At 35.3% G+C, this 13,676-nt stretch overlaps 1 protein-coding gene and 1 pseudogene across 1 annotated transcript in view; both read right to left on the bottom strand.

Moving 5' to 3' along the window:
* Positions 1 to 13,676, bottom strand: part of LOC149227292 (uncharacterized) — a 162,841-nt gene that overhangs the window by 108,883 nt on the left and 40,282 nt on the right. The gene's annotated exons all lie outside the window — the stretch shown is intronic.
* Positions 184 to 1,116, bottom strand: LOC149227293 (putative E3 ubiquitin ligase SUD1 pseudogene; annotated as a pseudogene).

Raw genomic sequence — 13,676 nt, 5'->3', positions numbered from 1 at the left:
ACTAAGTAAGTAATGTTACCCCACAAACTAATGAGAAAGGGGTAGCACATGGTAGTAAGATCATGATAGTTTAAAAATGTTGATATGGATGCAACAACTAGAGTTGCACAGGAAGATTCAACATAGTACCCAAATAGATCTCATCCCATACAAGTGATATCTCTAACATTTTCACCAACATTATCAACAATGACAACTAGTGACAACTAGGTTGCATGGATCATCTTCAGGAATGTTCCTCTGAACCTTTCCAACAAGATCAACACCTACATATGTTTCTTTGGTGTAAATAACATCAACTATGGTGCTATAGAAAAACCTCCAACAGCATAACAACCCTAGCACGAGGCATCCAAACCAAGAAAATTGATAAACTAAAAAATTTACAATAAGAGAGTACCCAAACAAAGGAAACAAACCATAAGCAAAGGTATATGGCACACAAAGTGCTATAAAAAACTTTACAAGTATTGGTGATAGAATTTTGTGAAGTGCCCATAATCCAAGTAAGCGAGAAAACCTATTTGTTTTAACTTCTAGAACTTTATTCACCAGTTGTCATCTATAAGCATTTCCATTTAACCCAACAATACCAATTTCATCCATATTTTGAGAAATATAAGCCCAAAATCCCAATCATGATAGAGAAGAAACACAGGAATTTCATCCATAGGAACCTACAATGGGACTACCACCATCATATTGAACAAAAAATTGATCAAAACATATATCACGATGGTCCATAAAATTAGATGAATACAACTTTTCATGACCATTATATACCATTTTAAGAACCACATGAAAATAACTATGAAGCTATTAACTCTTAAATAGTATATTAAATATCCAACTCAAGTTGCTACCACCCAGACGACATAACATTGATACTATTGAAGGCATAAAGATCATTTCACTTAATGCCATGGGTAATTGGAAGCTATGGAATTGAAGCAAGCATTACTTTCCCTACAAATATTGTGGAGTTGAAGCAGAGCATTGTTAACCATGCCCAAAATAACAACAATATAATGTGGATAGTAAATTTATATTCTTATAATCATCTTGTTCATATCCATCATTCACTTCAAAAGTCACACCCTCGTTTTCATGCACCATCCTCCCGATAATCCCAACAACAAGAAGTTATAATCTATGGAGATTATGTTCTTGGACACCATGATTAAAACCATCTTGTAACCATCCTCATATTGGGGTTTTGTAAGAGGAAGTCAAACAATCTAAGCATCTAACCAGTAACAAAAACTAGTGGAAAAGAACAATCTTAAAAGTTGCTTGTGGCCTAAAGCGGTCAATGGAAAATGGAATACAAATATGAAACAAAAGCATGTTCACTAGGATCTCTGTAAATGGATCTAACATCGATGTATCCAAAGGGTATAGGGAACGTGTCAAAAATATTGTGAGTTTGAATGGTAGGAATATCAATGAAACAATCAAGCTTCCATAAACCACAATAGGAAGCAAGACCCTTCATGCATGTTTTGAGATCTTAAAATGGATTATAATTTGGATCGGTAGGATCTTTGAGAAAGTACAATACACCAGTACCTCTCGAAGAAGGCTAACAAATATGCTTATTTGTAACATATACATAATGTTTATTGATAACCCATACCGTGTAGGAATTTATGACCAAATTGCCTAGCTTGGATCAAAACCAACTTTAAATCCTGGTTTCCATGGAGTTATAACTCACTCTGATACCACTGATCCAAAGAGGAAGGAGACTAAATATCACCATAAGACAAAAAAAAAATAGAAAGAGAAAGATAATACCCAACTCTTTATTAATGGAATGGGAAATAATTTTACATCTACATTGTGGAGTCTTCCATGTCCTTTTGAAAGGTGAGGCCCTTATTTATAGTATTTTCAATGTCTCCTTGAGTTACATCATTCAATACCATGGGTAAAATCCATGGCTGGATACCACTTTCCATTATGATCACTCATGGCTTCTCATGGCCCGTATCAAGGCTTCACCTCTTCTTTAGCTAGTATTATATTATAATTACAATTATTATGTGTTTTTTTCCCATTTACGTTCGCATACCCATATAAGGTTTAATAACATAATTGGTTATAATTACAGTACTAGGGAGGGAGGGTTAAGTGTTGGGGATGCTACAAATGGCCTTAAGCTCAATGTTTACAAAGCTTTGAGCTTCTGTGAGACCTCGTTTAGCTTGGGTACCATATTTAGAATAAGGCAAAATTCAAAGTAGTTTTCCTCGTGATATGTGTTTCATAGAAAAAATAAAATAAATAAATAAAGAATCTAAAAAATGATAAGAAGTTTCTACAATAAATTAATATAGAATGACTTATAATCATTGGCCCAATCGAAGTAGAAGAGTCATTAGATATAAAAATCCAAACTCTTGAGAAAGTAACCAATATAGATCTAGTCAACAACAAAAAATTCAAATCCAGTAGAAATAGGAATGCTTTTATATGTTAAACTACAAACAATGGATTTAGAAACCCTAGTAAATCCAAGTATCTTTTGATCTGAATCTTAGGGGGTTATAATTCAAGTTTAAATGTATAATTCATAAAGTCATATTTTTATGTAAAATACAACTTGGTAGATAGTTAGTTGATGAAGTAGACCCTCATTAAAATTTACTCCATCAAAAACACACCCTATAAGAAGACAATAGGAGCAGAGTGAAGGTCGAGAATGATAGGTCCCAAAATTGGCCTCATTGCATGTAATGGTTCTTCTTAATGGAATTCTTCTTCTTCCTTGATTCTTGCTCTCTCTCTTTCTCTTAATATTTTGGTGATGTATTCAACATTTTCACTTTTATCAATGCTCTTGTGATTATTTTTATGGTAGATCTATATGTTTTCTTTCCTACTCTCTCAGTATTCAAGCCTCTTGGATCTTATCCCTCAAGATCCAGATCAATGGTATCAAAGTAGGATACAACTCCATGTGAACGAGGGTTTGAAGCATATTTCAATTTCAATATTTTACAACAATCTCCAAGCTCCTTTTGGTGCTTTTGGAGTCCAAATGCTTAGCCATACACTGTAAGTATCACCATATTCGTCCACAAGAATTATAGGGTTTTATACCCTTGGATCTTCATTCACCATTGGAAGAGAATTCTTTCTTGGATTCACTCCATCCATTGGTCTACAACATGGAGGTCCCATGGCCTCTATAGTAACCCACGTTGCTCTACAAACCCTTGTCATCCTTTGTAGCCCTCTACTCTTGGTATTCTCACATTCATTGACACAATAATGGATGGAACATAGGTAAATAATCTTCAGTGAACTTCATGCAGGTGACATGACCTCTATCGAATAGTTTATAGGGTTCAAAATAGATCATTATAAAGATTTTTTCATTATTTCAATTGGGATTTTTACAGAATTTGATTTGGGTTCCTAGTTTGAGAGGTATCATAGATTGAATTCACATGTCTATAAATCAATGTGACTATGCGTACCTTGAGGTTAAAGAATGAATTTATCACTCCATAGATCATCACAAAGAAAAATTGTTATATCAATGGAAAGGTATTTTCAATATTTAAATGGCCCTTCAGCAGAATTTGATTTCGTCACCTATAACAAAATTTATTATCAAAGTTGCAGCAAGAGGTCCATTCTAGAAAAAATCATTAATAGCCACAATTTTGGGTCATCTACAAACCCACCATTATGCATAAACCACAAAAAACCATTTTTCTTAATTGGCATTTGGAACATTGTAATCATGATGGTTATGAGTCACTTGCAAACCCACGGATATTGGTTTACCACACAAATCTCTTCTCTTGATTAGCCCATGGCATATTGTAATCATGATGGTATTTTAAACATAATGTGATCCTACATTTTTAGCATTTTGAAAGATGGGGACCATCATTTTCTAGGGGTTGGGGGTTGGGGAGGGGTTGATACAAATCTTAGGGGGTTTATTTTCTAAGTTTAGATGTATAAGTCATAAAGTCATATTTTTATGTGAAATGGAACTTGATAGATATGTAATTTGTGGAGTAAACCCTAGTTAATGTTAACTTCGTCAAAAGGACACCTTATAAGAAGGAAATAGAAGGAGAGTGAAGTTTGGTAAGGAGAAGTCTCAAAATTGGCCTCATTGCATGTAATGGTTCTTCTCAATGGAATTCTTCTTCTTCCCCAATTCTCTCTCTCTTCATATTTTTGTGATGTATTTAGTTATTTAATTTTTATTAATGCTCCTATAATCAATTTTATGGAAAATGTGTGTTTTTTCTCCTCCTCTCTTGGCATTCATGCCTCGTGTATCTTAGCCCCCAAGATCCCGATCATATTTACTAGTGCAATGATCAACAAAATGAGTTAAGTAGATGAAGAAGATATAATACCAAGGGTAAACTAGGGAAATCCTAAAATTTATGATATGAGAAGATCATGCTACAACTTTATCGGCATCCTAATCAAAATAATAGATATTTTAATTAATCAGTATATTAGCACAACTATGGAAAAAAGAAAAAACAATATTTTAAAAAATATTAATCGTAATACGATTAGGTCTCAAAATTAAAATTCATCTTGGAAACCATATAAAAATGCACAAATTCAAGTCCTAATCAAAATAATAAATATTTACAACTATGGAAAAAAAAAACCCAATATTTTAAAAAATATTAATCCTAATACAATTAGGTCTCAAAATTAAAGTTCATCTTGGAAACCATATAAAAATGCACAGATTCAAGATTAAATTAGGGTGGAACATTGTTACACAATTTAATGATTCTACTCAATACTTCTATGTTCACATTGTCTCATATTCAACCCCAAAAATGAAACGTTATGAAAACACATTGCAAGTTAGAATGAATAAATAGCCTTTTTCATAAAATGTTTTAATGAAAAAGTAATTTTTTTTTAAGTATATACAATATAAGGAACATAGAATATATAAATAAATATTAATAATATAAAATGCATAACCTAACTAATGGAAACGACAATCCCCATGGTGACTAAACAAAGTGTATAAGTATACCCGCGGAGAACATCATATCAATCTTCAATTTATCTCATATCTCAATTAACTATTATTCTATTATATCATTATTATCTTATCTCAAATGGAGATGGTTGCCCACTATTGTCACTAATTAATATATAAACCGTACCACCAAAAAAACATAATATCAATCATCAATATATCACATATCTCAGTTGATCATTATTTCATTACATCATTATAATTATCTTATATGGTTGCCAAATTATTATCCTCGGATATTTTCTTAATGAACTATTATTCATTACATTGTAAAGTTATATTTATAAGGAAAAATCAAATTGTATGGAAGTATATAAGGAATTTTAGATATAGAATCAAATTCAAGATTTATGAAGAAATAAAAGATACATGTTCGAGAAACCACAAATTTGAAGGTGCAACAAAAATATTACTTCACAATATGTGTATGTTATAAATTATTATGTCTAATTAGTTTTTCTATTTGCAAATAAATGTTTAGTCATCAAGTGTAATTAATTAATGTAAAGTTTTTAATATGTGGTTTTTAATTACGGAACCTTTGTAGTCAAATTACATTAACATGATCGGATTTCGAAGGTTTTGTTCTATAAGGTGGTCAAGGTTTGAAACTTGCGATAATATCCATCTATTTTAAAGGTTGGTGTAGCTCACATTAGGTGTGATCCCCATGTGATTTTGATGGCTCAAATGCCTTTAGGTCACGGTTTCTTAGACCATAAGTTACTCCTACAAGTCATGGATACTCTACTAAACCAAAAGGAAAATGACTAGGACACCTTTATAGCTTATTTAGTTAATCATTCCATATAATATTCTATTTTTTTATTCCCATTGATTGACTTTCTGTTGGGTACAAGCCATTTCTCATGCCATTGGTATTGTCTCCAAAAATTCTTTGTAGATAGATGATGTATACTAAATTATTTTCTATAATGCTTATTATGAAAGGTCTTTGAAAGAAATACTAATGGGATTTGTACATGTATTTTTTACTATCAAAGCTATGAATTCAATTATACTGAAAGTGAAACTAAATATGAAATGAACTTCTCAAATACATTGATTTTATGTTATATGATGAATTTTCCTCTTGAATTCTCTGGTCACTAGTTAAAAAGCATGTCCAATATACATTGAAATCATTTTACACATCTTCAACACTCATTATCCATGAATCCATAAAAACAATTATAGGACTTGAAGAGTCAATTTTGACATATACTTTTGAGATAAATTACAATATACATAATAGAAGTAAAAGCTAATTTGTGAAATATATATATTTTTATGTATATTAAAACAAATTTTCAAAATATTAATGTTAATTTTTGGAATTTTATAACTTTTTGAAACTTTAAATAATCTTTAAAATGAAATTCTCTTTTTAATATTAATATTGTTTAAGTTTATTCAACTTTACAATTTTTTCTATTCAATAATATGTACTTATGTCAAAAACAAAAATACAAGTCTAAAATTTCAAATTTCAATAGTCTTCAAGAGACTATAAAATGCCCTCATAGTTTGTTACAAAATTCATTATTATTATAATAATTTAACATTCAATCTATTTTTTAAAATTATAATTGTAATTAAAACAAAAATCTGTTGAATGCCTTATCAACACCAACTAAAATTTATCACTAAGACATGCTTTTGTTTACCACTTCATGTCCATTTCCTTAACAATAAAGTTGAGACGTGTCTTTCTTTTTGCTGAACTTTCTTTAAATTCTCTTCAAGGAAATTTTATTTTTATTCAATATGTTATCCCTTATTCTTCTCTTTATGTATATGCTTTTACTAATGAACAAATATAACGTCCTTATTCCTCTCCTTTACTACTTGATGAAAATAATGTTATGTGTCGTAATAAATTAACTTTGTATGCTTCTTAATAATGTTTTTCTCTTTTTTCAGTGTGTTACATAGCTCTTTCCACATTAAGATGCTACTTATCCACACCACACTAAAAATTAGTTATATAGAGAATATATAAAATTATTTGTTTGATTCAATTTGGCACCTTGTTTGATGTGGTCTAACGTATTATTGCAAACTACTAATTGTGCGTTGAATGTACTAGACTACCAAAGTTATTGGCTAAGTAAACTATTTAATAGTTGGAAGATGTAGTCAATAGTTACGTTCAACACTTCCCCTTATTTTTTACTTCATCTTCAGTATGATTTTCAGCACATATAATTTGTAAATGTTATCTTTGAAATTCAAAACTTTCTTTTGCCAATGGCTTTGTAATGATGTTTGTCAACTATTTTTTGGAATTACAAAACTGAAGATTGACTTCACCATTGTTGACTAGCTCTTGGATGAACTGAGTACAGGTGTCAATGTGTTTACTTTTCCGGTGAAACACATGATTTATGGAAGGTGCAACAACTAAAGTATTATCACAGACAATAAGATTTGGCTCTTTTTTTCTTCTGCCTTAAGATCACCTATCAATTTTCTTAACCAAATTGCTTGGCATCTTGTTCCTGTTTCTGCTACATACTCTGATATTGTTGTTCGTGTTGCTGCTACATACTCTGCTTCTGCTAATGAAATGGAAACAATGGGTTTTTCTTGGATGCCCATGAAATCATTCCCATACCTAGTTGAAATGCATATCATAAGGTACTATTTTTGTCATTAATACTTCTTGTAAAATCGCTATCTGTGTAACCAAGAAGATGGCTTTCTTTGGAATCCATGTGTAGAAAATATGTGTAGGTTAACCCGATAATGCAATATAAATCAACGCAGAATACTATAACCTAATTCTACTATCAATTTGCGAAAGCTTAAAGATCGAGCTGAACAATATAACCAGAAGAAGAAGAATCAATCACACAATACACATGAAAATGCTTTTGGGGAAATCCTTAGCTTAAAACCCCACACTATTGTATTATCATACATGGTGGAAATACATAGGAATTATACAAAGCCTTAGCTCTCAGTACAATCCTCACAGATGCTCACACGCAATCTTGGCTTCTCTCCAGCCTTCCTCTCTAGCCTCCAAGCTCCTATTTCCTTGCACTATTCTTTGTGGATGATTAGCCTCTTACCAAGTGGAAAACCAACTCACCAAGTGGATGATAACCTTCCAAAACTGCACAATCCTCAAGGATCAAATCCTTGACTGCATGCATGAGTTTTCTCCATGAGAAAACACATGCAACTGATAGTACATTGTCCTTGACATTAATCTCAACTGTATCTTTCTCAGAATAGACATGCATGAGTTTCTAATGAGGGAATCTTCAGTTAACTGGAGTAGCACTAGTTGAGTGCATGCATGCATCAACTGACTGTTTACTCACTATTAGTTCCTCAAATAGTTTGGAACTAATTTAACTCGACTTAACTCAGTAAACTGAGTTAACTAATTACAACTCAAATATAACTCAATCTTATCTCCTTAATTTAAGGGATAACTCTTGCATGACTTCAAAAAGACTTCTAACTTGAATTTATCCAACTAATTAATTTAAAATAAATTAATTAATTATTTCCAAGTAGTTGTTAAGACTAAATTCGATTTTAATTCACAATTTAATTCAAGGACAAATTAAATTGGAATATTCTTGTTGCCATATTTCAACACTCCCTCTCAACAAGAAATGGATTATCTGCCACCCCAATCCTGTCTCTATGGAACTCGAATTTACACTTTGATAATGTCTTTGTCAAAATGTCAGCATCTTGCTCCTCTGTCGAAATATACTGCAGCAACATGATCCTCTCGACCTGTGAAAAGCCACGGGCAACAAATATTGCCTTATGCTTCTCCACACTACCATCAGCAGCTTGCTTTACCTTGTAAAGCCAACGGGAACTCACAACTGACTTGTTCTCCGGTCTCAGAACCACGTCCCAAACACTGTTACAAAATATGGAGTCATACTCCTCCACCATAGCATCAACCCAAATCGGCTACTGCACTGCTTCCTCAAAGGAAGATGGCTCGATCTCAACACATTCCCCAGCAAGGGCCATGTATCCAATGTACCTCTCAGGTGACCTCCTCTATCTGCACTGAGAAGATGGTGCTCCCACATTCTCTCTCGCATCCTCCAACAATCTGTCAGCTTCTCTTGTGCGCTTTCGTCCATCTCTGGAAGACTCTGCTTGAGTGGATGTCTCCACTCCTGGAACATCTGCATGCCGATGCGCCGCATCAGTCTAAGGCTCCTCCTCCTTAGGAACAAATAGTTCCTCCACAGCCTATAGTTGGAGCTCCCTCTCAAGGGAAACTTGCATGGCCTTCTGCTCATCAAACTTGAGATCTCTGCGAACCATTGTCCTCCGACTGGTAGGCAAGTACACCCGATAGTTGTGAGGTGTATCAGTGTACCCCACAAATATCCCCAACTCTACTCTCGACTGAAGCTTCTTCCGTGCATCCTTTGTCACATGGCAATATACCGATGAGCCAAAGATCCTGAAGTGACCCACATTTGGTCTCTTACCAGAGAAATCTTCCTCTGATGTCTTCATCCCAAGTATGTGATGCGAGCATCTATTCTGCAAATAGACCACTATGTTGCATGCCTCAACCCACAAGTGAAGTGGTAGGCCTTGGTCATGCAACATTGCCCGTGTTGCCCCTATAGTAGTTCTGTTCTTCCTCTCGACCACCCCATTCTGATGTGGGTTATGAGGTATCGTCAACTCTCGTTTAATTCCTTCCACTACACAAAAGTCCTTAAACTCTTGAGAGACATATTCTCCACCATTGTCGCTTCTCAAGGCCTTGATCTTCTTCCCTGACTCTTTCTCGACCAAAGCTTTGAACTCACAAAACTTTGTGAAAGTTTGGTCCTTCTTCTGCATGAAATAAATCCAGCATTTACGAGAATAGTCATCAATGAAAATCACATAATACCTTTGCTTCGCTGTGGATGTCGTCGAGAATGGTCCACAAAAATCAGTATGAACTCACTCTAAGATAGCCTCTGCTCGACTGTCTCGATCATGAAAGGAAGACTTGGTGTACTTTCCCAAGGTACAACCTTTGCATGTGTCAACTTGCTCAAGTTTACCTTTGGGAAGTCCTGTAGATATCTGCTACATTATATTCAAAGCCCCATGATGTAAATGGCCCAACCACCTGTGCCACAACTCGTCAATGTCTTGGCTTTGCACCAATTCTACTTTCGTACTCAATGTTGCACAATCATCTACCTCTATTTTATAGAGATTCTTCACCCGAATCCCTATCCTCTTGGTCTGACCCGTGGCTATGTGTCTTAGGAACGCCTTTCCTTTACTGAAGACAACATCGTAGCCTTTGTCCTCCAACATCGCGACCGATACCAAGTTCTTCTTCAGTCCAGGCACATACATCACATCTGTCAAGGTGATAGAAGCTCCATGCTCCCTCTGAAAAGCAACCGTGCCCACTTTTGAAACACTATACCTTCCGTCATCACCCATCTCTATGCGCATCTTGAGGTCTTTCTCCTCCAAGGCACTGAATAACTTTTTATCACTGATCATGTGGAATGAGGCTCCACTATCAAGATACCAGACACAACCCATCATTGATGACACCATGCATGCGATGAGGGTAAAGTCCATTTTGAACTAAGAGGCTAATGCCTCACCTTCCGATCCTTCCGAGGATCCCTTCTTGGACTTCTTCGATGGGAAATTAGTCGCATAATGTCCCATCTCATGACAATTAAAGAATCTTACTTTAGACATGTCACCCTTCTTCCCTCCATGAGAAGAATTCGATTTGAAATGGGAAGCCTTCCCCTTCCCTTTCCTTGCCTTACTTGCTAAGGCCATATTTTCTTCATCATCATTCTTGGATGAAGAACCATCTCGTGTGCTCCTCCTGATCTCCTACTGCATGAGATCCGACCACAATCATTCCCAATCCGACAGTTTCTCCCTTCCATTCACAGAGTCTTGGTAGCTATTCCAACTCTTTGGAAGGCCAAGGAGAGCGAGGCTCACCATATCATCATCGGCAGTAGTTATTCCCACACTGCCAAGCTCATCTCTTCAGGGGGTGAGATTGTTCAGATATGTGGAAATTGTATCGCCCTTATCCATATTGATTCTTTGAAGCTTATACTTGAGCACCAATTTCCTCTGGTCACTACTGTTCTGGTAGAGGTCCTTCAATGTCTTCCACATTGAAAATGGAGTATCTTTCCCATGGAGACTCGAGACAATATGGTCTCGAACTCCCTCAAGGATGATCCATCTCGCCTTTGCCACACACTTCTTCCACTCAGCCAACTCTTGTGCATTATTTGAAGTTGGCTTTGGCATTTTTTGATCAATGAATTCCTTCAAACCATTGCCTTCTAATACATCCTCCATTCTATCTTTCCATGCTATGTAATTCGAGCTACCTTCCAAGGCATACTCGAGTCTCAAGCCATAGAACGCCATTGGCCAACCTTGAAGTATGATATGAATTCGATTTGCACCTGCAACCCCGAACTTCAAACTTCGAATTCTCTTCTTAGTATAATGTTCACAGCTCCGATACCATGTAGAAAATCTGCTGGTAGGTCAACCCGATAATGCAATATAAATCAAAGAAGAATACTATAACCTACTTCTACTATCAATTTGCGAAAGCTTAAAGATCGACCTGAACAATATAACCAGAAGAAGAAGAATCAATCGCACAATACACATGAAAATACTTTTGGGGAAAACCTCAGGTAAAAACCCCACACTATTGTATTATCATACATGGTGGAAATACATAGGAATTATACAAATCCTTAGCTCTCACAGCTAGCCAGCACTCAGTACAATCCTCACAGATGCTCACAGGAAATCTTGGCTTCCCTCCAGCCTTCCTCTCTGCCCTCCAAGCTCCTATTGCCTTGCACTATTCCTTGTGGATGATTAGCTTCTTGCCAAGTGGAAAACCAACTCACCAAGTGGATGATAACCTTCCAAAACTGCGCAATCCTCAAGGATTAAATCCTTGACTGCATGCATGATTTTTCTCCATGAGAAAACACATGCAACTGATAGTACATTGTCCTTGACTTTAATCGTAACTGGATCTTTCTCAGAATAGACATGCATGAGTTACTGATGAGGGAATATTCAGTTAACTGGAGTAGCACTAGTTGAATGCATGCATGCATCAACTGACTGTTTACTCACTATTAGTTCCTCAAACAGTTTGGAACTAATTTAACTCGACTTAACTCAGTAAACTGAGTTAACTAATTACAACTCAAATATAACTCAATCTTATCTCCTTAATTTAAGGGATAACTCTTGCATGACTTCAAAAAGACTTCTAACTTGAATTTCTCCAACTAATTAATTTAAAATAAAGTAATTAATTATTTCCAAGTAGCTATTAAGACTAAACAATACAACTTGAAATTTGAAATTTTGCACATGGTGTTGAAATATGGCAACAAGAATATTCCAATTTAAATATGGATTAGTTTCATAGTATGGTTGTTGGTTGGCATCCTAGTTAACCTAGTTTGACTTGTGATGATGATGGAATTATTGCAGTGACTTGGTGAAGTGTTGTTGAGGTGTCAGAGACTTCCATAGGTCCTACTGAGGCTCGTCAAGCTCTAGAAGAAGTTGAGGCAAGTTCTGAGCCGAGGAAGCATGATTTTGAGTCTCATAAGCCCCAGTCACATGCATAATGGGTCAAGGGAGCGGTTGGAGAGCTCCAATCATGTCGAGGAAGACCCAAGGGAGCGGATATAAATTCAATTGCTCAAAGGATAGTGCTAAGGGAGCAACTAAGGGATTTCAAAAGTTTTTCTCCGTAATCCTCACGTTACTCAACCAATTTTGGTGTTGTGGCGATGTTATTGATCAAAAATTTTCAGCATATGGTCAGAAAAAGTTTGTGGGCCCTCTAGAAGCTTATCAATGTTGAAGATATCAATGAACTAGTGGAGTTAGTGATTGATTTGATCAAGAAGCCTTCCTCAACCAAATCTGAAGCATGTAAACAAATTTGTTGAGTCTTCCATAACTTGTTGCATTTATTGAGTTAATCATCTTAGAAAGTGTTAAATAGAAGAAGTATTTGAGTTCATTTGGTTGGTTTCTTGGAGAGTGTGTAGGATTCTATTGTGAGAGAATTGAGAGTGAGTAGATTATGCAGCATTTGCTCACATATTTTATGCAGATATATACCAGATATTTGTGAGTTGAAATCAGAGATAGAGTTGAGAAGAAGATGTTGAATTTGTGTGTTGGTTATGGCATAAATTTGGCAGATTGAGGTGTGTCTGAGAGCAGTAATTTTGGTGAGTAGAAGAGAAGAAATTCCCCCCTCCGAGTCAGAGTACGATTCAGATTTGATGAGTGGAATGCTAGAGTTGTTGGGTTGCTCATGTTGAGCGAATTGAGAACCCAATATAAAATATTGTGAAACGTTGTTCGCATGGAGGAAGTGAAGGCGTTTGGAGGCTTCATTATAGACAGTGATTTGGCCAATTCATAGTAGGAAGAGTTTTCTCCATCCAATAGGAGTTGGACAGTCCAATGGTGGTTGGGCGAGGATCGTTGGTCGTGGGAGATTCCAGTGGATGGTAGTCCATAGATCCGCGAGAGAAATATATTTTCAAAATTGATAGTGCCATCATACTGTAGAGAAAGCCAA

This window comes from Pinus tabuliformis, chromosome J (genome assembly GCF_031772625.1).
Source record: "Pinus tabuliformis cultivar Carrire ecotype Pingquan chromosome J, CPIR1, whole genome shotgun sequence".
Taxonomy (NCBI): domain Eukaryota; kingdom Viridiplantae; phylum Streptophyta; class Pinopsida; order Pinales; family Pinaceae; genus Pinus; species Pinus tabuliformis.
The sequence above is the reverse complement of the archived record's forward strand: the minus strand, read 5'-3'. Positions and strand labels throughout refer to the sequence as shown.